Genomic DNA, 24,447 nt, shown 5'->3' with positions numbered 1-24,447 from the left:
TATCACTGGTTTTAGAAAAGAGCTACATTGGCTGGCCATGGAAGAGAGAATCACATTTAAATCCCTCACCATGGTCCATCGATGCCTATATCGAAAGGCCCCTGAATACCTAAAGAAACAGTTTAAATGGCGCACACTCACCAGATGCTTAAGATCATCTAACAAAGGCCTTCTACAAATCATTCCAACAAAAAAGGCAAACGGCCTTGGCAGAGACTTCCCGACCAGAAGCATTCAAAAATGGAATGAACTACCTACATCTTTGAAGCTAGAAACTAACTATATCCAATTCAGAAAGAATCTAAAAACACTATTTAAATAGACCTTGATTTAATACATTTTCAGCACCCGCGAAGTTTTCACTACATGTAACTACACTTTGTTCTGTCCTCTGCCACTATATGTCCCGTCTCTTTGTAAGCGCTCGATGCCTGCGGGCTTTAGCACTATATAAATAAAAAAAATTAAAAAATAGGCTAATTCAATAGCAGTGGGGCAGTAACAGTTCATAATAGGCTAGTTCACTAGCAGTGAGGCAGTAACAATTCAAAATAGGCTGGTTCACTAGCAGTGGGGCAGTAACAGTTCATAATAGGCTAGTTCACTAGCAGTGAGGCAGTAACAATTCAAAATAGGCTGGTTCACTAGCAGTGGGGCAGTAACAATTCAAGAAATAGGCTAGTTCACTAGCAGTGGGGAAATAGCAAATCAGAATTAGGCTAGTTCAATAGCAGTGGGGCAGTAACAATTCAAAATAGGCTAGTTCTATAGCAGTGGGGCAATAGCAAATCAAAATAGGCTGGTTCAATAGCAGTGGGGCAGTAACAATTCAAAATAGGCTAGTTCAATAGCAATGGGGCAATAGCAAATCAAAATAGGCTAATTCAATAGCAGTGGGGCAGTAACAATTCAAAATAGGCTAGTTCACTAGCAGTGGGGCAGTAACAATTCAAGAAATAGGCTAGTTCAGTGGGGTAATAGCAAGTCAAAATAGCCTAGCTCAATAGCATTGGGGCAAAGGCAGTTCAAAGCAGGCTAGTTCAATAATGGTGGGGCAGTAACAATTCAATTAGGCTAGTTCAGTGGCAATGAGGCAGTAGCACAGATCAGTGATAGACTGGTCACACATTTGCAAAGTAGGATCAAACAAATAGGCTAGTCTCACTATTAGCAAAGATGCAGTTAAAACAAGGAAGCTAATTCTGCAACAGTGGGGTGATTGCACATTAGCGATGGGCTGTTTGCAGGTTAGCAAAGGTAAAGTCAGTAGTGGGCTAGCCACAGAGTACTGGAGGGGTGGACTGGATGTAAAGGTTTAAGGCGATCAGACTAGTGTTGTAAGTATACACGTTGCATGGTAGGGCGTAGGGTAATATGTTCATTTGGCGTAGTATCGGTAACAGACAAGTGGCGTTTCAGCGGATAAGAGAGGCTCAATTGAGATGATGATACAGGCGAGTGTGATGCTCGGCTGAGCAATGGTTTAAAAGTTAGCGTTTACATGAAACCTGGAATGTTATTTCAATGGAGTAGAACTGTTGTACTTCCATCTAGTTCCAGACTGACTACAGACAGGCTCACGACAGGCGCCTTTGTGCATCGCCTTCGTGAGATGAGCTGGCTACGCCTCCCGGCGTCCTGGTTGGTGCAAAAGAAGCAAGGCACAAATCTGATGTCGGGGGTGGGATGCAGGCCACGATTAGGTGCAGAAGGCCTCAGGCAACTGTAGGGGCGGCCATCTTCGAATGTGTAGATCCTCGTGGTTCTCAATGGCGGCAAGTGCCAGGATTGCAGTAATCAGGCAAATCAGCCTATTCTAGAGCTGTTGTGGCAGGCAAATGGGTCGGAAGATAATATGGACAAATGTTTCTAAAAGAAGCAATTTAGCATCGCATAATTTCGGAGGTGAAAGATTTCACCTTTGAGTGTGCCCAGGGTCTACGGGCTTACCTGGAAGCACTGCTCTCCTCCGACAAGAGCGGATACTGCTCTAGCAGTATTGCGAAGAGCTCCAGCTCACTGGGGATTTGGAACTTGGAAGTTGGACTTCTTGGCAATGTCCTGAATGTGAGGAAGGAAGGAAAGAGGAGTCGAGGATAACTCCAAGGTTTCTGGCTTCAGATGAAGTAGAAGGGGAGAGCCCATCGAGGATGGCCAGAGTGAGGGGAAGAAAGAGTGAGCATGGGTCCCAATAGGAAGGATCTCAGTCTTGCTGACATTAAGGCGGAGGTCGTTGGAAGTGCTCCAGGACTGGATGGCGGATGAGGGAAGATGAAAGAGGGTCAGCAGGACGTTGGAAAAAGAGTTGTGCGTCATCTGCGCATCACTGGAAGTTGGAGAAGGAGGAAATGAGGAGAGCCAGCTGAGCCAGGTAAGTGTTAAAGAGCCAGTGGGGAAGAGGTTGGAGCCCTGGGGGACACCACCGGTGGAGAAAGACAGGTGAAGAGAAGGTGCCCATAATAACCGCGGATGAACGATCAGTTATGAAAGGAATCAGCCAGTCCAGTGCCCGCTCAGAGATATCCAGTATCATGGAGCAGTTTTAGGAGGATGGAGTGGATGACTGTGTCGAAAGCAGAGGAGAGATCGAGTAGAATGAGGACAGCTCGAGAGTTAGAGTCAAGAGATGCGAGCAATTCTTCAAGGGTGTTCAGAAGAGCAGTTTCCGTGCCCCTGGATGCTTAGAATCCAGATTGATGTTGTGGAAACCGCCAACAAGTTCAGTGTGTGCGGTAAGTTAGGGGAAGGCCGGCTTCTCCAGGAGTTTGCCCAAGGAATGGGGTGACAGAAATAGGGCAGTACTTGGCTGGACAGGTAGAATCTGCTGAAGATTTTTTCAGGAGAGGGCACACAAGTGAGTGCTTGAGGGTGGAGGGAAAAGTACCAGTAGCAAAAGAGTGGTTGCAGAAATCTGTGAGAGTGCGGGCAAGGGAGCCAATGTTGTCCTTGATGGTTCTGGAAGAGCAAGGAGAAACCGGTTTGGATTAGACCTTCTTAGAGCGGACCACTCTGGTGATCTCATCAGGTGTGACAGGGGAGATGGAGAGAGAGAGGAAGGAGGAGGGTGGGAGGGGTTGGAGGAGAGGGTTGCAAGGGTGCTCAGGATGTCCAGAGTTGTAGTGGTCACGTGTGTGGCCAGTGGGTTGCAGAGGGCCTGAGACGGAAGAGGGAAGGAGGAGACTGCTGAAGGCTTGGTTCATGCAGATTTTAAAGAGTTCAGCCATGTTGTTGGATGCACCAGATACCTGTGCCTGGATGTGGGCCCTTTTCTTGGCACAGATGGAGAATCTGTATTGTCTATGGAGCATGCAGCAGGCCATTTTGTCAGAGGGTGAGCCTAAGATTTGCCACTTCATTTCTGCAGCTCTGCACTTACATTTCAGGGCTGCAAGTTGGGAGTCGGGCGGGGGGGAGATCAAAGTGGATGAGGGCGTCAAGAGTGTCCTGCCGTGTGGGTTGGTCCAGAAGGGAGAATGGAGAGGGAGAGCGAGGTGCAGAGGTCAAGAAAGAGTGTGAATGCTGTGATAGCGGTGTCCAAGTGGATGTTGAAGTCACCCAGGAGAAGTAGAATAGAGGAGATTGAGGAGAGAGGAGCAGAAAACAGCCCATTCAGAGAGGAAGAGGGTGGTAGGGCCAGGGAGCATGTAGATCGGAGCAATGGTCAGAGAGGAGGAGAAGGGAGAGATGGCCAACTTGCAAACCAGGCTCTCAAAGGAAGAGTAGAGCTGAGTGGGTAGGAAGGAGGAAGGAACCCACTCAGGGAAGATTAAGGCATCCCCACCGCCAGCCCGGTTAGGTCATGGCTTGGAAATGCTCTTGTAGCCACCAGGGAGAAGAGAGTCAAAAGCATTGACTGAGCTGGCATTGAACCATGTTTCGGTAAGTGCGAGAATGTCAAAGTCAATTGGCCTCATTACACGGATGGCGGTAAGGGTTTACCGGTATCGGTATTATACCGGTACCGGTAAATCCTTACCGCCTTACTACGAGGTCCCTTTGCGGGTTGGGGAATTCAACACCTGCTTTTTGCAGGCGTTAAAAACCAACCCGCAAAGGGACCCAGGGAGCTAATTACGGTACCGCAATTTGCGGTACCGTAATTAGCACCTTCCCCTATGCCCCTATGGGGCAAAAATGGGAATGGGGAAGGGCAATGGTGGAAGGGGGAATTACCGCCCCGCCAATCTTGGAATGGGGCGATAATTCCCCTTTCCGCCAAGGCGGTGCCGGTATCTTATCGGCATGAACCATGGCACTAATGTTCTCCGCCATCCGTGTAATGAGGCCCAATGTCTTCAAGAAGGAGGCAGATGTCAGTAGAGTGTTTGTTGGCTGACATGAAGTGAATATAACATTCAGTGAATCATGTCAACAATTCAATAAGTACTCTTTAGATGTATGCATACGCACTCATACCAAGGCATGAAACCTCCAATAGTGCAGATCAAAAACCACACACAAAGGATAACACCTCTGCAATGGTGAACATTAGTACAGTAAATTGTCCCCAGATATAATCAACATGGTCTTTTCCTTCTCAGTCTCCATGCCCACACAAGATATTTACACGTTGAGAAAACCAATGGCACATCGCTAGAATCGGAGCAGAGCAACAATGCCAATGGTGGTTTGTATTCTACTAGCCAGAAACAACGACTTCAAATAACGCTTCCTAGCCCGTAAGGTAGCTGGGCAAATTAACATAAAATTAGTCAAAGTTTCACAAATGCAGATATACAGGGGGCAAGTCTCAGAAACAGAATGGTCCAACTTATTACAGAGGCTAGTGATTATTATTAGAAATTTAGCATACAATGATCTTTCATATTTGGGGTTTACAAAACCTAGATGCACCTCATAACCCATATTCTGCTTCATATTCCAGTAACGCAGAAAGGTAGCTAAAACTTCAGTTTTAGCAACAATGTTGCTTTCAAAATTCATCAACGCCACCGATTTCACCTCTGCCTCGACTGCACTAGTCATAGCTGAGGGAATGCACCAAAGCTCACTCAAGCCAGGTACTCTCATTTCTACCTCAATATATATGAACCACGGCCGGCACGCACCCCCAGCCTGCGCCATAACATCTTTCACGGCCTCCCTATTCTTAACTAAAAGTTAATTTAACCACAAGCAAACCCATTAATAAATTGGCCAGTCAGCATGTAGATTCCAGACTTTGGATCCCGTTTCCAACCAAACCGGTATATTCGGTGTAGTCAACCATGTATTTGGTCTGATCACTTTTTTATTTCGTGTACTTTGCAGCTTCCCGCTGTAGCACGTATAGTGCATGTACCCAAACACACAGTCAAAGCCTGTAATTTTAAAAATGTTACCTCGTCCATCCTGGTTAAGTATATGCAAACCTTGATGACTAAAACAACTGACTCCGATGATCCGGAGATGCTCATAAATAATTATAATCAGGAGACTACTGAAATGCTCGATAAATGTGCACCCTTGAAAGATAAACTAGTTAGAGATCTACCAAATGGCCACAAATGGTTCTCCTCTTCCCTGGCAGAACTTAGAGCTAGCAAAAGGCAGGCCGAACATCCCTGGCAGAAGGATAGATCTATTGCTAATTTGTCAGTTTGGAAATGCAAAGAGAAACAGTATAAAGCAGAAATTGTTGAGGCTAAGAAAACCTTTTACAACAATCAAATTAGTTCAGCTGGAGATGAGACCAGGGAACTTTTCTGCCTTTTTAGATCTTGGGAGAAACCTACCGCTTGTTGTCCTACTATAAAACCGACAGATGATGAATGCAATCGGGTACAGAGGCTTTTGCAGATAAACTATCAAAAGCCCAAGATAAAATCAAATTAGAAGCACTAGCAGCCCCGTCGCCCATACTAAAACCTACTCCATTACCCTTTGAGACACATCATACTTGTACAAGGACGTCACAAACCCAGCCAGCTTCCATATCAAGTAGTGATACTCTTCCAGGTTCTGTAGCAGGTTTTACTTTCCGAGCATCTACTACTGCTGACATTTTGAAAATTCTCAAGTCTATGCATCCTACCAATTGTCCGGGTGAACTGCTTCCATCCAAACTTATTTTGGAACATAAGGAACTCTTTGCGCCTTTTCTTTGTAGATTTGCCACTGCTTCCTTTCGAACAGGTGTCATTCCTCAATCAATAAAGAATGTAGCAGTTTCACCGCTACTAAAAAAAGTGGGCCTTGATCCCACTAATGCAGCAAACCTTAGACCAATCACCGACACCTTGTTCTTCCTCAAGCTCATAGATAAGACAGCAACTATCCAGCTTCAGGTCCATGTCCAGATAGTAGGCATTTTGCATGCCAAGCAGTCAGGGTTCAGAAGTTATCATGGCATAGAGATTGCTCTTCTGGACCTACAGACTTATATGCTCTCTAGGCTGGAAGATAGCAAGTCAGGGCTGTTGATGTTGTTGGATTTATCAGCAGCCTTTGACTTACTAGATCATAAAATCCTACTTGAAAGAATGCAGACTGTTGGAGGCCTCTTCGATCATGCTATAGTCTGGTTGACAGCATTTTTTGAGGGCCATCGGTCACAGGTGCATTGGGGGGACAGTGCCTCTGGGTCACAAATTATAACGTGTGGAGTGCCCCAGGAGGCATGCCTTTCCCCATTGTTATTCAATATCTACATTTATCCACTCTGCTACGAATTAGATCTTTTTTAGACCTTCTTTTGTAACTATGCTGACGACTTCCAGTTTGTCATCAACATCACCGGCGATTATGATACGGATCAAATCACAGTAAATGCGGTTTATCAACTGATAAAACAGTGGATGTCCACCAATTGGCTGTGCCTGAGTGCCACAAAGACCGAGCTCGTGGTTTTTGCCCCACGTCGGGCACAAATCAAGTTGGGCCAGGAGTATACCGACTTCAGGATTGATGGTAGTTTTATTAACGTTGTGCAGAAAGTTAAAACCTTGGGCACCTTCATGGAATCCAGTTTAGACTGTGGAGGCCATGTTGCAGTAATTGGCACTAGCACTAACTATCATCTTAAAGTGCTCAGGCAGGTCGCACCTCTAGTCTCAGTCGAAAATCGTATTAAACTTGTGAGAGGTGTCATCTTGCAACGGGTAGAGTACTGTAATGCACTTCTAGGTGGTGCAGGTAAAGCCCAAATTCAGGATCTACAAAAAATCCAAAACAAGGCTATCCGCATCATTTTTCAAATGAACTGTTCTGAACCCACTACTGCAGCCAGAAAAAAATTGCACTGGCTTCCCGTGGAAAGCAAAATTCAATTTAAACTGATAATAATATGTCATAAATGCATCTTTGGAAATGCTCCTGCTTACCTAAAGGATGTCATTGGCATCTACCAGCATAAAAGGAATCTTAGGTCGGCTGAAGGCTATTTACTGGTACAGCACCGGGTGAAACGCTCCCGAGGTTCGGGAAGGGCTTTCCACACTCAGGCAGCCAAAGCATGGAATGCACTGCCTGCATCCCTGTGTTAAACAGAAGACCTTCTTGCCTTCCGAAGACAACTAAAAATGTACCTTTTCAATTAGTGTTAGTGTAAACTTCTGCAGTAATCTTTTACCGCATTTTGTTCTCTGTATTTTGTTCTCTCGGCGCCTGGATGCCTATGGGCTTTGGCACGTTACAAGCACAATAACATAACATAACAGTCAAAGGGAGACGAAGCAAGTTTTTCGGATATTTATTTTCAATAGTAGTGAGCAGTTTGCATATCCCCACAGCTCTGCTCGGTCAATAGTAGCCTGCCTTGCTTGGGCTTTGTAGGCTTCCAAAGATACCCAGACAGCACCATTGCCAAAGTCGCACGAGAACCTCTAGAGGGCCCCACTGTATGTAGCCAATGAGACCTGCTCCTTGGCCATGTGCAGATCCCAATGGCAGGATGACGCCACCTTCAAGCCTAGATAATCCTAGTGGTCGACCCGATTATGCAACCGTCTTCCAGTTCCAACCTTGGGGGTTTCGGTTTCTTCGTTACCCCCACACTGAAGACCACGCTCTTGGTTTTTCCATCATTGATGGCTAGGCCATTTCCGACCACAGAAATCCTCGAAGAGCTGAAATTGTTTCTTGGTGCCTATCAGTGTAAGAAAGAAGGACCGCATCATCTGCAAACATTAAGACTGGGATTTCATCACCGGCCAGTTTTGGGGCATCAGTACACACAGACACCCAATCAGCAATAATCCCATTGAGGAAAATGCAAAAGAGTTTGGGAGCCAGCAGACAACCCTGGCGGACTCCCTTCTCAATGCTAATGGGTTGCGTTGTGCTCCCATCAGTGCCCCAGCGCCCCACAGCCGTGTTGCCTGAATAAAGTATCTGAATGGCTGCAGCAAATGCGATGGGATGTCTAAACTATGTAAAATTTCCCACAGGCGGCTCCTTGGCACAGTATTAGAAGCCGTACGAAGGATTACAAAGATGGCATGCACTTTAATTGTCCTTAATACAGCATACTTGTCACATATTAAGCGCAACCTCAAGTTTTGATCCACAGTGCTTAGGGCACTGCAGAAACCTGCCTGACGGTGACCAATACAATTATTACTAATTCAGGCTTCCAGGTGGCTCAATACTATTTGGCATATATTTTGCCCCCTGAGTCGAGGATGGCAGATCCTCAGTAGATCCCTCAAGCCTTTTTTTTAAATAACAAAAAAATCTGCACAATCTCTGCCTGTGTCCAAGAGACAGAAACAACATTAGTTTGTACAACAGAGTTAAACAGCCTAGTCAAATATGGAACCCATATGCCAGGTTCTGACATGTGAAAATGAATAGGGACCCTATCCGGCCCTGTGGACATGCCCAATTTCTGCTTCTGTAGAGCTCTGCTAACTTCCTCACAGTTGATGACAAAGGATGCATCAGTGAGGTCAATCACGCATGGAGTGCGGGCCAGGGGGCCTTGTGTATCCCAGACAAGAGACCTATTCTCCAACCTCCTCACAAGAGATGAGGAAGGATGCATCAGTGAGGTCAATCACACATGGAGTGCGGGCCAGGGGGCCTTGTGTATCCCAGACAAGAGATGAGGAAGGATGGATCAGTGAGGTCAATCACGCATGGAGTGCGGGCCAGGGGGCCTTGTGTATCCCAGACAAGAGACCTATTCTCCAACCTCCTCACAAGAGATGAGGAAGGATGCATCAGTGAGGTCAATCACGCATGGAGTGCCGGCCAGGGGGCCTGGTGTATCCCAGACAAGAGACCTATTCTCCAACCTCCTCACAAGAGATGACGAAGGATGGATCAGTGAGGTCAATCACGCATGGAGTGCCGGTCAGGGGGCCTTGTGTATCCCAGACAAGAGACCTAGTCTCCAACCTCCTCACAAGAGATGAGGAAGGATGGATCAGTGAGGTCAATCACGCATGGAGTGCGGGCCAGGGGGCCTTGTGTATCCCAGACAAGAGACCTATTCTCCAACCTCCTCACAAGAGATGAGGAAGGATGCATCAGTGAGGTCAATCACACATGGAGTGCGGGCCAGGGGGCCTTGTGTATCCCAGACAAGAGACCTATTCTCCAACCTCCTCACAAGAGATGAGGAAGGATGCATCAGTGAGGTCAATCACACATGGAGTGCGGGCCAGGGGGCCTTGTGTATCCCAGACAAGAGACCTATTCTCCAACCTCCTCACAAGAGATGAGGAAGGATGGATCAGTGAGGTCAATCACACATGGAGTGCCGGTCAGGGGGCCTTGTGTATTCCGAACAAAAGATCTATTCTCCTTGTATAGTTCTGAAAACTGAACGACCCACACAGATTCAGGAACACAGCCTTGCTGATCACTACTGGTATTCTCGTGGCATAATCCCATGATTCCTCAGAAACCCTGTGAACCCCCCACCACTGCTAATAGCTGTCAGCAGTTGGCTCCAAATATCTTCAGTCCATGCTTGGTCTTTCTCTTTCAGGAGCAAATGGTAGGCTTTCCTGGTCTCTTGGATAATCGAGATACCCACAGCACGTTGGAGCCTTGCTTGTAGAATTAAAGCTAGTTTTGCTGCTCTACAGTCGGCACCATACCAAGGGGTTCAGGCAATCATAAGGAAAGTAACGGCTTTGTGATTTAGAGAAAAACGAGTCAGGGTTCCTCAGCAGGTCTGCAGTGACCTTCTGTCCCGTTAGATGTGCAGTACTCTCTAAAGTGGTGAAATGTTGTAAAAGAGGAAGAATGTCCCCATAATCCAATGGCAGGACCATTGGTAGATGAACATGAGTCCACTTGATATTGCGCTGGGCATGGCCCACTAAAGCCAGCGGAACACTCAGTAGAATCAGTCACTTTCAATGCCCAGAACGGATGATGATCACTCTCGCTTCTCTGGTGTATGGAGAAATTAGCTACAGATTGCCAAGCCTCTAGATTTGCCAAGATGGTCTATTTTACTGCGCAAGTGGACATTATCGAATGTGTCAATGGCCAGCACATACCTAGGAAAACGGCCATTACAGGCCCTAGGGTTAACCCCCCATCAGCAACATTGCAGCCTCCTCCACCAGCCTATACTGCATCTTGGACTTGATTGAATTTAAAACATTCATAACCCAATGGTGATCCTCCTCCTCCATTATCTCCACCATACTGTCTAAAGGCTCGTATTGCAGATGAAAATCACCATTAAGATAGTTTGCAAGGAATTAGCTGGATTAGACCTTCAGGCATCAATTCTCTCCGTAGCACTGCGGAGAAGATCAATACCTAGTCCCTGCGACTACCTAACATATAGTTTTAGAAGAAGGATATTAGACCCATCTAGAGATTTAAGATGTTGTTCCAAAGAGTCTATAGAGCCTGAATCCGTAACTCTAATTGACTTGCACATGGACTCATTTACCATGTCAGCAACCCACCATTATGGCGGTCATGTTGGCCCTGGTTGGTGGGAATCCCATACATGGCATACCCCTGGAAGTGGGGGCTTCAGCAGCCCACACGTTTTGTAAACTAATCACCTCAAATGTGTGAATAAACCAAGCCATTTGTTGTCCACCAAATATTTGTTAACATCAGCAATATTCCAAGATGTGGTGCACATCTGATGCCCGTGTTGTACGATGGTTCCAATGGGTAACTCAACTGCATCATCCTTCTGATCCAGGATATCCTGTTTAACCAAAACATCAGCATTTGACAACACAACGATGGGGTGCCCGCCCCCTCAGTCTGCACGGTCCTGGGAGACACCCTTCCCCACATCACCAGAGAGTCCCTCAGCTGGTAACGATAGTACCTCCATTATGAGCCCCAGTGTACCGACCATCCATCCCTCCATCCCTCTGGTGCATGCCAGCAGCTCACAAGGCACAAGGAGCACCTGTCAAAGCGGGGTCAGTCTTGTGGCCTCACCTCGTTGAAGTTGGGTGGAACCTCTAGATTGGACATATCACAATGGGCATATCACAGTGTGTCCCACCCAATGGAACTCCTACCCTTTCGTCTCCCTCACCCAGTTGCTCATTCGGCGGTGAGAATTTAATTGACATTTCAAGATCATGCGGTTGTAGGGCTCTCTGCTCCATCAATGAAACATCTCGCACCATCCTGGGGTCAGCTAGTTGGACATCAAATCCCTCCCTGCCTGGCAACCATTCGCATACCACTATGTCGCTCCAAATTATGGAAAGGCATCCCTTTTGGCCCTTACCCAGTGGATTACTTTATTCACTAGGTCATCTTTAGGTTCATGTCACTGTCAGCAGCTTGGGCACATTCACCAGGAAAATGCAGTTCCAAGATTGTTTCAAGTCATAGACATACCATTTCAGCTAGCCATATCAGAACCCCCAATCGTCAGGACACTGTGGGTCAGCCCCTGGATTACCTCCTCCGACCTCTGTGGTCCACCAGTCTATCAACAACACCATGCATGTTTCCCCTCAGTGCCGAAAAAACATGAACATTTGGTGGACTGACTACATGCGGGGAAACTGTGCTTGCCCCCTTTAGAAGCTAAACACTTCATCAGATCATCAACCACCTTATGCAAAGCCTTAAGTTCAAGCCTCATTATCCTTCCTTAGGTGTGCTACAGTGAACACGGCACCGCTACAACCATCACCTTGCCCAGAGCCATGTGTCCCCCTCTGACCCTCCCACCCCCACGTTGCATACATTCTTCTATGCTTCTTGACACAAACAGTTTATCAACGCTGACAGTAATAGGACCTAAAAGAGGTAGCCCGAAATCAAAAAGAACATGTGGATTGTGTAAACTATCGATTATGGGGGAAACAGCTTAGCATGTACTGGCAGAATGTAGGGAAAAGGGATCATTATTCAGGTCTGTCCTCAGAGGAGTAGGGAAAGGGATCATTATACAGGTCTGTCCTGGGAGGATGTAGGGAAAAGGGATCATTATACAGGTCTGTCCTGGGAGGATGTAGGGAAAAGGGATCATTATACAGGTCTGTCCTGGGAGGATGTAGGGAAAAGGGATCATTATCTCAGGTCTGTACAGGCAGAATGTAGGGAAAAGGGATTATATAGGTCTGTCCTGGGAGGATGTAGGGAAAAGGGATCATAATACAGGTCTGTCCTGGGAGGCTTGGTTAATCGTTAGGACGGGATAAGAGATGACAGTTTCTGGCAGCACTGCTTGAAAACCGAGAATAAGGCACTGCACGTTGCTTTACACTGTGTATGGAAGATGATGATTTAGTAAGAGAACATAATGACTTATTGTCTTGCTCAGAATGAGCCTGAATCAATAAAACAAAAAAATGTTAAGGTCCAAATGTTATTTTAGGAGCTCAAGTAGGAGCCGTCATGAATATTGCAGAAGGTTATGCTACATTATTAGTGATGAATTGCTATTTAGATTCAATGGAAATTAATGTATATATTATTGATTTGTAGTTTTACGATAAATTGTGTTATATGTTTTGTAATACATGTTTAAATGTGCAAAGTGTAATATGAACTCATCACATTAATAAATAATTATTTCATAAGAAGGGTACAATTGTTTATATCTGTTTTTAAGGCAGTTGTATTTTGTATTTGTAATTCATTTATTGAGAGCGTTCACCAAACAGCTTTACAAACATTTAAGATGCAATGGTACAATAAAAATGAAGCAAAATAACCAAATTAGTGATCAAAGCTGACTACGGGAAAGAGAAAGAAGGAGCTTTTAATTGGAAAAGAAAATTCAGTTAGGTAGAGGATGCACGGAGAGATGTGGAAGAGCGTTCCAATGTATAGGTGCAAGAAGAGGAAAAGAACGGCATCGAGAAGCAAAGGGAGGCTGAGGAATAATGAGGACAATAACCAGCATCGAGTTTAAGCAAAGCTCCCAAGATAGCAACACATTTTCCAAAAGAAAAATCTGGATTCCGCCTCCTTGGAACAAGTAGGTTTACCTATCTTTGCTGCCCACTTTCACATGCAATAGATGACATCATGATTTTACAGTCAGGTGAGTGTGGGTATGAGCAAGAGAGATATCCCTGAAAACAAAATATATTGGTTCTAAAATATCTACGTTCCTACGCAGCAGGTGGTACCATAACACCAAGGGCAGGTTACTCTGGCCTAAAACCAAGACTCTTAATGCTATATTTCACATAAAGGTTGTGTCACATCAGTGATTGAGGCATTAATGGATATGGTCCATCCCTGACCCCTCCTGCCAGGATGGGCCAAGATCTGGAATGTAGATCCCACACATAGCACGTCATGCAGAGTTCGCTACGTTTATGACTGAATCATGCTGTTGTTAGCAACAATATCTGCAGGGTGTGAGCTGTGAGGACTTGATGAAGATCTAGACCCAGTTGATGGAGCCACATCTTGGAGCTTCCCTCCCAGGGCAATGTGTGGGAGAGTGCTTCAAAGTGGGTCTTCATCAGGAATGCACACAGGATGCTAGCCAATAGGGGATCCCAGCACCTAACGATGCCAGTGGGTCATTATTTCCTATAACTGGGGACAATAAGTTAATAATTAAGGGATGCAGATGATGTCAGGAGGCTGCAATACTTAGATCACCTGACTTGCTAAATGCTCATGAACGGGTGCAAGTGGGCATGTCACTGTCCTTGACTCATCTTCCTTCACAAGCGCGGGGGCTTCCTTTTATATCACCTCATGTTGTGACCCCTCCAGTGGGTGGGCAGGCAAGGGGAGTGTGGTTCTGTTATACTTCTGCACACTATACCACCATTTCCATCGACTACTGCATGCTCTCAATTCCCCTCCAGAATGCTCATTCTTTCGTGCCTAGACACAAAACAACACCCACCAAAGTGCAGATCTTGTGTTCCGTTTTATTCAGTGGCTCCCGATGAAGGCTTTACATCAACCTCTTGCTTCCCCAGGTGATCTGGAAAGAGAACAACCAACACTAATTGTAATTACCAATGTGCCCATTTAATTCACTTGTAAAACTCCGCTCCTCCACCCCCATAGCAAAGTAGCAAAGTGCTGTGATCCACCATACAGGTCCACTAGCGAATTACCAATTAAGTTTAATAGGACAGCGCTGAGTAGAGGATTAACATAACATAATGTCTCTATATGTAGAGTGCACCCCCCCCCCCACACGCACTGGTGTATTTTTGCATTATAGACACAAGGTAACAGATGTTCATTGTTACACAACTCAGCGCCTCATTCTGTTAATCTTGCATGGTTGAAGGTCTGGGTGGATTTGCAGGGATTCAAACTAGTGACTTTGAGGTCACACACACACACACACACACACACACACAAGGATCCTTCTAGAGAATGCACTAGTCCACTGAGCCACAGACCTGGATGCTAAACCTGGATCTGGACACCACTTTCAGGAAGAGGCAGGAGGGAGGAATGGAGAAAAGACAGGAGAAAAGGGGACATGAAGGGTCCAAGAACGCAGGGTGAGAGACAGGCTATCTCAGAAGCATTGAACAACTGGTGCAGACAAACAAACTACAGCAGTTATCTACCTTTTGGTGCCTGGGCTTCTTAGGTTTTGCAGAGTAGGATGACACAATATTGTGTTTAGATCTGGAAATGGAAGATATTTATGTTATTAATTAAATACTACAAATGCAAGACATCCTAAAACAATACATAATCGAAGCATCCAAAGTGGAGCTGCCTTCCCCACTCCCCGCCCTGTAATGCATCCTCCATCTTGTACACAGAAGACAGGATTAACTGGAGGTTTATGAAGAGCAAGCAGAGACAACGGAACTAATACTTGGCCAAAACAGATGATCAGTGGGAGTGAATAGTCACTGGTCACTCACCTACAGCAAATGATTCCCCAATTATTACTTAAAAGATAGCATTTGAGGTCCCATGGAGACAAAAAGGAGCCCATCCACCCAGGGCAGTTTCTAGTCCATTTGGTGCCTAGGGCAACACACTCAATGCACCCCCCGTGCTAGTCATGCGCGCCACTCCCAAACTACACGCCACGGTTAAGTAACTCCTACTCAATGTCAATAATTCACAGCTTTACATATTTTATTACATTGTGATTCAAGAACTTTGCAAAAATGCTAAATGCTAGTGTAGGTCCATTTTCTCATTCAAAGCGGGCCACTTTTCTGGCCAAGGGGTGCCACTTGGTTGAGTTACTTCACTATGCAGCTCGTTTTTAAAAAAAAAAATCTTTATTCTGCAAATTGGTTAATTAAAAACCTTATACACACAGTTTAAGAACATTATTAAAACCATATCAATGATTCAAAGCATATAAAAACATTACATAGGTTGCATAAAAAATATGTACTCCTAGGTCCCATCCCCTTTCCTCCATACTTATGGGACATCTCTCCGTCCTGTGGGACGGGACTGCAGCACTTTGTAAAAAGCATCCAAATGTTTCCAAAAATGTGTCCTTCCTCTCTTTCTTGCGCGGAGCCCGGCATGCGGCCGTAACCCCGCCCACCTTGGCTCCGCCCCGTGCATCGCCCATCAGTCCTTTTCTCCGCTCGTTCGGCACTTGCATCCTCAGAAGATTTTCTTCCCATTTTTCCTCTCTGGCTTTCGCTAGCGATCGTGTACTAGTCTGTCTCTGTCTTTCAAACTAGACTTTCCAGATTTTTCATCGTGTCACCGTCGTTTCGCAAGGGCGGATACCCATCCTCTTTGTTTAGAGTGCTTGGGACCGGATCACCGTTGGGACTCCTGTTTTTTACTGCGACTCTCTTTTGGCCCGGGCATTTCAACGTCGGTTGGAGCGGTGGGAGGAGGTGTTCCGACAAACTCCTCCTTCGCATTTTCAGGCGTTCATCGACAAGAAGAAGAAACGCCTGGTAAGTTCTTTACTTTTCAGAGCACCCCGGCCGGGGGATACCTTTCCAATTCCTCTCGGACCGGGAGGGACGTTGATCGCTCTGAGGTGCCCGTTGGGCCTAATAATTCTACCAGAGTTTTCTCTGAGGGTCTCCTTAAGGGGCCTGTGGATACCGAAGTATGCTCCGAGGCCCCTCCTGTGGGGGCTGTTTTTAGACTCAGTTCTACTGAGTCGTGGGATACCGGAGCTTGCTCTGAGGCATCTCTGTCGGCTTCCCTCAAAAATAAGACCGGGGTGCGCCCCGAGGCCTTGCTGTTACCGAACGGATGTCCGAGGCCCCCGCAGATAAGGCTGTTACCGGGCCTGGGTCCGAGGTCCCTCGTTCAGAGGCTAAAGCTACCAACAGTTCTGAGAGGCCTGAGAAGGCCTTGTCGGTGAAAGCTGTTTCTCACCGTTCCCGCTCTTCCGGCGACACCAGACCTGTTGAGGGGGCAAAGAAGCAAAGTTCTTCTTTTACCGGCAGTGCCGAGGTCCTTCCTTTGAAGGCTAAGTTGGCGGTTAGTATGTCACAAAAACATTCCAGGCCTCGCAGTACCGGCTCTGCCGAGGCTCCTTATGTTAAGGCTAAAGTTAAGACCCCTGATCCATCGACGGGGACCCCTGCCTCACTTCCTCACGTGTCGCAGTTCCCCTCAGATGAGGACAAAATGGCACCCGTTCCCACCATGATCGCGGTGGCCATTTTAGGTGCTACCCCTACAACTACATCATCGGACTCTGGTATAGGGCTTGGTCCCTTGGGTGAACATAGAGTCCCTTGTGCGCATCATTTTCGGCCAGATTATGATTGGAACGCCCAGATGCCTCTTCCGCACAATGTTTTGTTGCCTGTGGGGTCGGCACCTTTGATTTATGTGGATACGTCGGTGGAGGGGCCTGCGTGGCACCCTTCTCAGTTACGTCCCTGGATTTGTCCACCTCATGAGAGGCCGCCTCAGGTTCCGAAACAGTCCTCGGAGGACGCCTTTTTCAGTAAATTTCAACCACTTATGCGTACCGACCCCACGAGGGAATACTTCAAAGGGCTTTTCAGGGAGATATGTCCACCTGCACCTCCGGCTCCACCAGTTCCTCCGGTGGTTCCACCGGCGCCTCCCTTGTCTACGGTGCCTCCCCTGACTCTTCTGCCTTTGCCTCCACCGTCCCCAGTGGACAAGGCAGCGCCTGACACGGCTCAGCAGGATCCTGACCTGTCAGATGACGCCCAAGGCGATCAGGACAACGAGTATCTTCCCCGCTCTAGGGGACGGACGTAGGAGTATAGGTTACTCACCGTAGTGACCACCTTACTCCTAGTCCATAGTCCCCTTTCCTCCATACGCCCACCGTCCCCTCTAATAAGGTTCTTCTGTTATTGCTAATAGGTCTCTGACCTGGAAATAGAAAAGGACTGATGGGAGATGCGCAGGGCGGAGCCAAGGTGGGCGGGGTTACGGCCACGTGCCGGGCCCCGCGCAAGAAAGAGAGGAAAAATGTGGATGCTTTTTACAAAGTGCTCTGGTCCCGTCCCACAGCACATAGAGATGTCCCATAAGTATGGAAGAAAGGGGACTATGGGCTAGGAGTAAGGTGGTCACAACGGTGAGTAACCTGGTTATTATTAACTAATGTTGTATTTCCGGATTGTAACAATCTGCAACTAAGCTTTCTATGTAACCAGCTCCCAGATGACCCCGGGTTATCCTGAAACTTTCTATGAGTTGTATGAGACTGAGCATTTCACTAATGTCAAAATAAAATAAAAGGAATTACATATAATGACATAAAATCTTCTTCCAAATGTAATATGCTGCACCAATATACACCTGAGAATGTGCAGCATAAATAATAGCCCAGAATTGATCCGTAGTTCCCATTTCCAAATTGCATACCAGGTGAGAATATCCCTGGATATATAGCCCACCACGTTTATAGCACCCGTTGAGCAGATGTCTCACCGTTTCTAGCCTCAGTATCGACATTTCCTCAATTCATACGGAACTGATCTCCAACCCTCAGTGTACTCTTTACAAGGAAGAATATTAAAACATAAGAACATCATAAATTTCTTAAAATAAGCTTGTCTGTGTCTTAACAGATAATCCCATGGCTCACCAAGCCTAAATCCTTCTCTAATATAGAAGGCATATATTTTTTGGGTATTCAAGTACTCCAGGCAATTAATCATATCCCATTCGGTAGCCTTCCTTTTCATTATATTATTAAAACGAAAGACCTCGTTATTGAAATCAATATTGTTTAAGTTAATATTGAATAAACAGGAATCCCGTCTTCTGCAAAGCACTCAGACGGTTATTTGTGTGACCAGCGCAAATAGCATTTGCTATAATGCCAAAAAGGCTCCCTATTTAGATGGACGCACAACACTGTTATAAAGTTTTTGACACTGTGTATTTTCCTCAATGTGGACAGTGAAACAATTCCTAGTTCACATCTAATTGCTTCTATCGGGGCAGCTCTAGGGTGTTTAAGAACTGGTTTACAGAATTTCCCTTCAAGTTTATCAAGCCATTGCACATGTCATTTAGAACATCCACTGCATACAGTACTCCAGGAATAATAATATATCTATATATTTCAATAAAGCCCTCAATGGAATAACTTGCTGTAGATATCTTCTGATAACATTCCAATGGTTAACCATCCTACAGGATATTTTGTCATACATTAACAGAGCCGGATGGCTAACGACAGGCATGCCCAAATATGGGTAGATATCCACAAGTTCCAGACGTTTATTATTTATCTTCCATAAATGTTCTTTTTTTCCTGGATTGCACACCTACCATCATGACTTTAGTCTTTTGGGTGTTAATAATAAGATCATTGTTAGAGGCATATACACAGTGTCCAATAATCTTTGTAGGACAATAGGGGTCTTATCCAAGACAACGGGTAATCCGCATAGGATAACAACCTTATTCCCATTTCACCTACCTTAGGAGGAAATTAACCAAGGACAGACTAGTATTCATGTCTGCTACATACACATTATACAATACAGGGGCACAGCCCTCTATTTGTGTGGACAGGGGGAGTGAGAGTTCACTTCCATCAACATAAATTGGAACAGAAATTGCAGAATACAGTGCTCTGATGAAATGCAGAGATGGGGCATTTGTCCGTTGGTGCTACAACTTCACCCAAGGTTTTCCCCTATTCACGCAATAAATGCTCCACTCAATGAAGCATAGGTAGAGATTCTTTTCTGGATCACTTGGGTGTCAGAGATGAGATCGTTTAGTCCTGATCTAAAGACAGTTTGCAGGTAGGGAATAATATGTTGCTCCACTATCCAAGTATTGGTGGTTTTTATTTGCAAATGTGGGCAGGTGTTCTTACCTGCTTCTGACCACGCCTTGAGATCAGGCGCCCTTTGCCCCCATGCAGCGGAGTGAGACAATGGGGCCCCGCCCGGGCTGCACGTGCACTGCGTAATGTACTTAAGAGGCAGCACCTGGGAGCACCCACCGCTCGCGACCTCAGCGAGTGACTCCAGATTGCCCGCCCGCGCCGCAAACCCAAAGAACAGACATGCGCACAGCTAAGACACTGCTTAGTAGATAATGCGCGTGTGGCACACAACTAACTGCGCAGAGCTGAGACACTGCTTAGTGCACAGTAGAGCGAGCGTTTGTCGCACAACAACTGCGCACGCGCAGAACTGAGACACCGCTTTCCTGACAATGCGCAGCTCAGAAAATACCCAGTAGAGAGCGTGCAGCACACAAAAAAACTGCGCACGCACAGATGCATCCACCTGGCAAGCAAACTAGAACAGACAAAACACAAATATAAAATCCTCAAGACGTCTGCAACTGCTAAACCAGCGATGCAATCAGTGTCCGGCTGTGGCGATGCACGTCTCTTTCCTTGTGGCACTTTCTATGTTCCCATTGTTATGCAGGCCCTATGAAACCACCAGGAATGACACCACCATGGCAATCAGTAGCCAAAAGTTCCCCGTGGGCACCGGGCAGTGCGAGTGGATGGCACCAGAGAGCCAGGCACTGGTTTCACGCAGTGTGCGCCATGGAGAGCCAGCCTCCCCCTTCTTTAACAAACCGCATGGTCCATGATGGCGTCCTGCGCAGAAGCGTGATCGCAGAGCACCGAGACACTTATCAGTAGAGCATGCGCAATAGGTCGTGAGGCATGCGCCGAGCTTTCACCAGCGTCGACAAGAGTACGATTCACTGGAGCATGTGCAGTAAAAAGATGATCAGTATTCAGGTCTTACGTGAGGTTATAAACACGCAGAGCTCCGAGACACTTATCAGTAGAGCATGCGCAATAAAGGACGAGAGGCTTTCTCAGGGATTGCACACTCGTAGACAGGAATACCAATCACTGGAACATGCGCAGTAAAAGGATACTCGGTATTCAAGTCTTAAGCAAAAGAGATACACACGCAGAGCAACGTGACACTAATCAGCAGAGCATGCGCACGAACGGAGGCGAGGCATTCTTAGGGATATCACAAGGTGCTGGGCAGTAAAAGGATGCTCAGTATTCATGGCCTTTTTTTAATTATTATAATTTTTTATTAATTTTAAATACGATCCCAATAATGTACAACAAATCGGTGAACTGAGAAAAGTACATAAAATATTCAAAGAATATGTCAGAACCGAGCAAAACAGAGAGTCAATAAGCGTTATTTAAATCAAAGTCAATAATCATATTAGAACTGTGTGAAGTATTCATGTCTTAAGCATAGGTGATAAACATGCAGAGCTCCGAGACACTAGTCAGTAGAGCCTGCATAGGAAAGGAGAGGCATGCTCCGGTAGAACAACCACTAAAGACGAAAATACGAATCAGCGGAGCATGGCAGTAAAAGGATGTCAGGATTCATGTCTTACACAGAGGCGATAAGCACACAGAGCGCAGTATACCAATCAATAGAGCATGTGCAGGAAAGGACGAGCGGCATGGTCCGGGATAGCCCCAGTATAGACAGAAATGTTCTGATTACTTACCGGTAATCTTCATTACTCCTAGTCTTCCTCCCGCACCCGCCTCCGACACAGAACCTTCTTCTATTTCTTCTTATTTCTATATTACCAAGCCGTAGCATGGGACCTTCCCCACAGGGAGGGTGAGGAGGGTCGTCTGTACTGTGACGAGGAAGAGTAGGACTAGGAGTAATGAAGATTGCCAGTAAGTAATCAGAACATTAGCTCCACGTCCACTATTCCTCGTCCCAGTACTTACCTCACAAGGTATACCAAAGCAACAAACGGGGAAAAAGGTCCCAATGAGACACAGGGCCTCATTACACGGTAGGCGGTGAGCCATGGTGCTTGTTAGGAAAGATTTCATAATTGTAGGGAATTTTCCTTCCATGTGGCAACCCCTAAACTTTTTGCTGTTGTTTTACACCTTGTTCTTGACTTTGCCAGAGAAGTGCAGCCTTCTGCCGCACTCCTCTGGGCTTTCGCTCCTTTCTTACGGGGAAACTGACATGCCCTTAAGACAGTCAGTACCGGGGAACGCTGTTTCCCGTAGTTTCCTTTATCATGTTGCGGCTTTAGTGCAATATGACACAAGAGGGCACTGTAAGCTAAGTTACAGCTCTCTTGGGTCTCTAGCCTTCTACAGGCCCTAGATACTCTTTTAGGATGGTATTTGATCGGTGCAAGTCATTCAGGGACTGGAATGGTGGCAGCGATCGTTTTGTTTATTTTGAGCTCCTTTTGGCGTTCTGAGCACGTTTTTCGCACTGAACCCAAAATGGTGGCCTGGCTCCCAAAATGGCCAGACCACGAGGCTCCTTTGTCTTGTCCACTGACCGTCTTGCTCCCTTCACGACCCGGGGCCTTCCTTATTTGGGCATGTACTTTCCCGCGAAACGTGGTTGCTTTCGCGGGCTTCTACATGTCGTTTGTGTGCCTCCAGGGTGTGGGCTGGGATGTCTGGTCCCAATACACATCCTGGGTGCCAGAGAGTCTAGGGTGGTGTGAATGCCTGGGACCACCGTGGTCCGTGATTGGTCCACGTATGGTATGTGTGTTGATGAGCGGATCTCCCATTGGCTCCCCTCCGTTTTGGCGCGAAGGGAACCGTGGATAAGAGGGGGCTGGAAACACCACTACCATGTCGATCTCCTGAGTTCTCACGAACAAAGGAATACAGGAGCCAAGTATCCTGCAACCAAGAGGCTGGACCGAGGAATCGCTGGTGACCCGCTGAAGGAATCCTCCTTTGCACTGCTGTCGTCCTGTGAAACCCTTTCCTCCTTGGATCGAACCAGAAGGCCTGTACTGGTGCTTCGACCTTTGGAATAGCAGGAACAGCTATTCCCGGCGTCTTCATCCTCTCCTGCCAAGTAAGCCTTCGGAAGTGTCTCTGGGCCATCCAGTTGACTGACCAGCTTACAAGGGAGTCCTGCTCTGTAACCGCCGCCAGGTTGTGTTGTATTTCGAGTCCTTGTCACTCTCCCACGCTTCGTACACTTGGCGTTCCCAAGTCTGAAGGGAGGAGTGTACATTTGGCTCGAATACACACGGCCGCTCCGTTGTCCTGCTGCGGCAACAAACTGTGCTGGTTTCGTCGATTGGGACGTCTTTTTGCTCTACACGACGAGGCGTTCCCTGCTCTTCTGAACCTGCCAGCTGCTGAAACTAACGTGGAGAGGCCTGGGTCTGCTTGCTTCGGGGACCGGTGAGTAGTTTAGCTAGGATCTGGTCGCCCTCCTGCAGTATCCCATTGCTTTTCCCTGCTGTGTAAAAACAGCACCCTTTTGGCCGTACTCGCGCTCTGCTTCTGCCCGCTGTGGAGGCTGCGCTTGAGTTGCGGAACCTGTTCTCCTTCTGCTGTGCACTAACCCGAACTGCCTGACTTCCTCCGAAGAGCTTCCCCTTTTGCCCGTTGGCACCGGCGTGGCAGGTACTTTGAGCACAAGGCTCCACTCTTCGCAGGGCTCGGACTTCCATCTAGTTAGGTGCCTCTGAAGGCGAACTGAGTCTATCGTTATCGCACTGCCTGTTTTCCTTCCCTTTCAGGTGGACTACACATTTCGTGCTTATAACGCTAGCGACTGTTGTATTTGTATATATATTGTGTTGATATGGTATGTGTTGGTTTAGTATTGTGATATTGTGATTTTCTCGCTACGGTCATTATTTTAAAGGCCTTAAAATAAATGTGTATATATTTTTGATATAACAACTGTTTGGAGTAGTTTGTAAGCGCTCTTGCTTTGTGTGCTCATTGCGGGCTTTCAGTCACCCTCACCCTTCTTGAGACCTAGTCTTGACCGCCGCGATCGCTACCTTGATTGGTCTGGCTCGTCCAGAGGTTACCCTGTTCCAAGTAATTAGGTTGGCCTTCTGAACTTCTGCGCCACCAGGACAGAGTTCAGAAATCCGTCTTAACAAATTGGTGTACAGCGGTGGGATACGACTGAAGGTATCCAGTGTTGCGCTCGAACTAAGGCATTTCAGGTTATTCCAACCAGTACACGTAGTGAATTGTTGTAGTATAACTTTAAAAAGGCCATAGTCCTATCAAACAGTATGGAAACAAATACCTTGTTAACTTTAAATGCTTCCAAATCAGAAACATTGAAGAAGATGTGTGCGGAGAGAGGTGTTTCCTCTCAAGGCACGAAATTGGAAATGATCCAAAGAATCGTGGCGTGGCAAGAAGCGCAGCTTGACGCTATAACTTCTGAGGACCGTGCAGAAGGTGGTGGGGCTGCTCTCACTGGTAGAACCGACGGTTCTGCCGCTGCACTGATCCATCGCGACCACGAGGACAGGGAGGATGTGATGTCTAATGTTTCCTCTGCCAGTGTTGATGGGGAGGCTATGCTTGAATTCAAGAAGCAAGAGCTGCGGTTTAGGCAGCAGGAGCTTGAATTCAGCATAGCCAAACTAAAAATCGAACAGGCAGAAAAACAGAAAGACAGGGATCACCAGTTGGAACTGGCCAAGCTTCAGGTTGCAAATGGGTCCAAGGGTCCTGGACATGGGTCTGGGGCTTCCTCTCATCCACGGTTTCCGAAAGATCTGCTCAGTGTGTCTGAAGAAAGGAATGACATTATGGACTGGCTGAATGCGTTTGAGTATGCATGCGAAGTTCAAGAAGTTGACAATGCTGATAAGATTGCGTGGTTGCTCAGTAGACTG

The 24,447-nt window shown here is 46.7% G+C and overlaps 1 protein-coding gene across 3 annotated transcripts in view; it reads right to left on the bottom strand.

Annotated features, from left to right (window-relative positions):
* LOC138498471 (zinc finger protein 84-like) overlaps positions 1-19,822 on the bottom strand; it is a 762,144-nt gene extending 742,322 nt beyond the window's left edge. For 2 of the 3 annotated variants that reach the window (XR_011278720.1, XR_011278721.1), the window contains exons 1-3: positions 19,655-19,822; positions 14,952-15,012; positions 14,267-14,347 (exon numbers count right to left, since the gene is read on the bottom strand). The gene's annotated coding sequence lies outside the window, so the exon portion shown is untranslated. The remainder of the gene's footprint in view (positions 1-14,266; positions 14,348-14,951; positions 15,013-19,654) is intronic. The other variant, XM_069622218.1, reaches the window with a different exon arrangement.
* Positions 19,823-24,447: the final 4,625 nt, after the last annotated feature.

Source organism: Ambystoma mexicanum, chromosome 5q (assembly GCF_040938575.1).
Source record: "Ambystoma mexicanum isolate Mex_15411 chromosome 5q, UKY_AmexF1_1, whole genome shotgun sequence".
Classification (NCBI taxonomy): domain Eukaryota; kingdom Metazoa; phylum Chordata; class Amphibia; order Caudata; family Ambystomatidae; genus Ambystoma; species Ambystoma mexicanum.
This window is presented reverse-complemented; position numbering and strand designations above follow the sequence as displayed.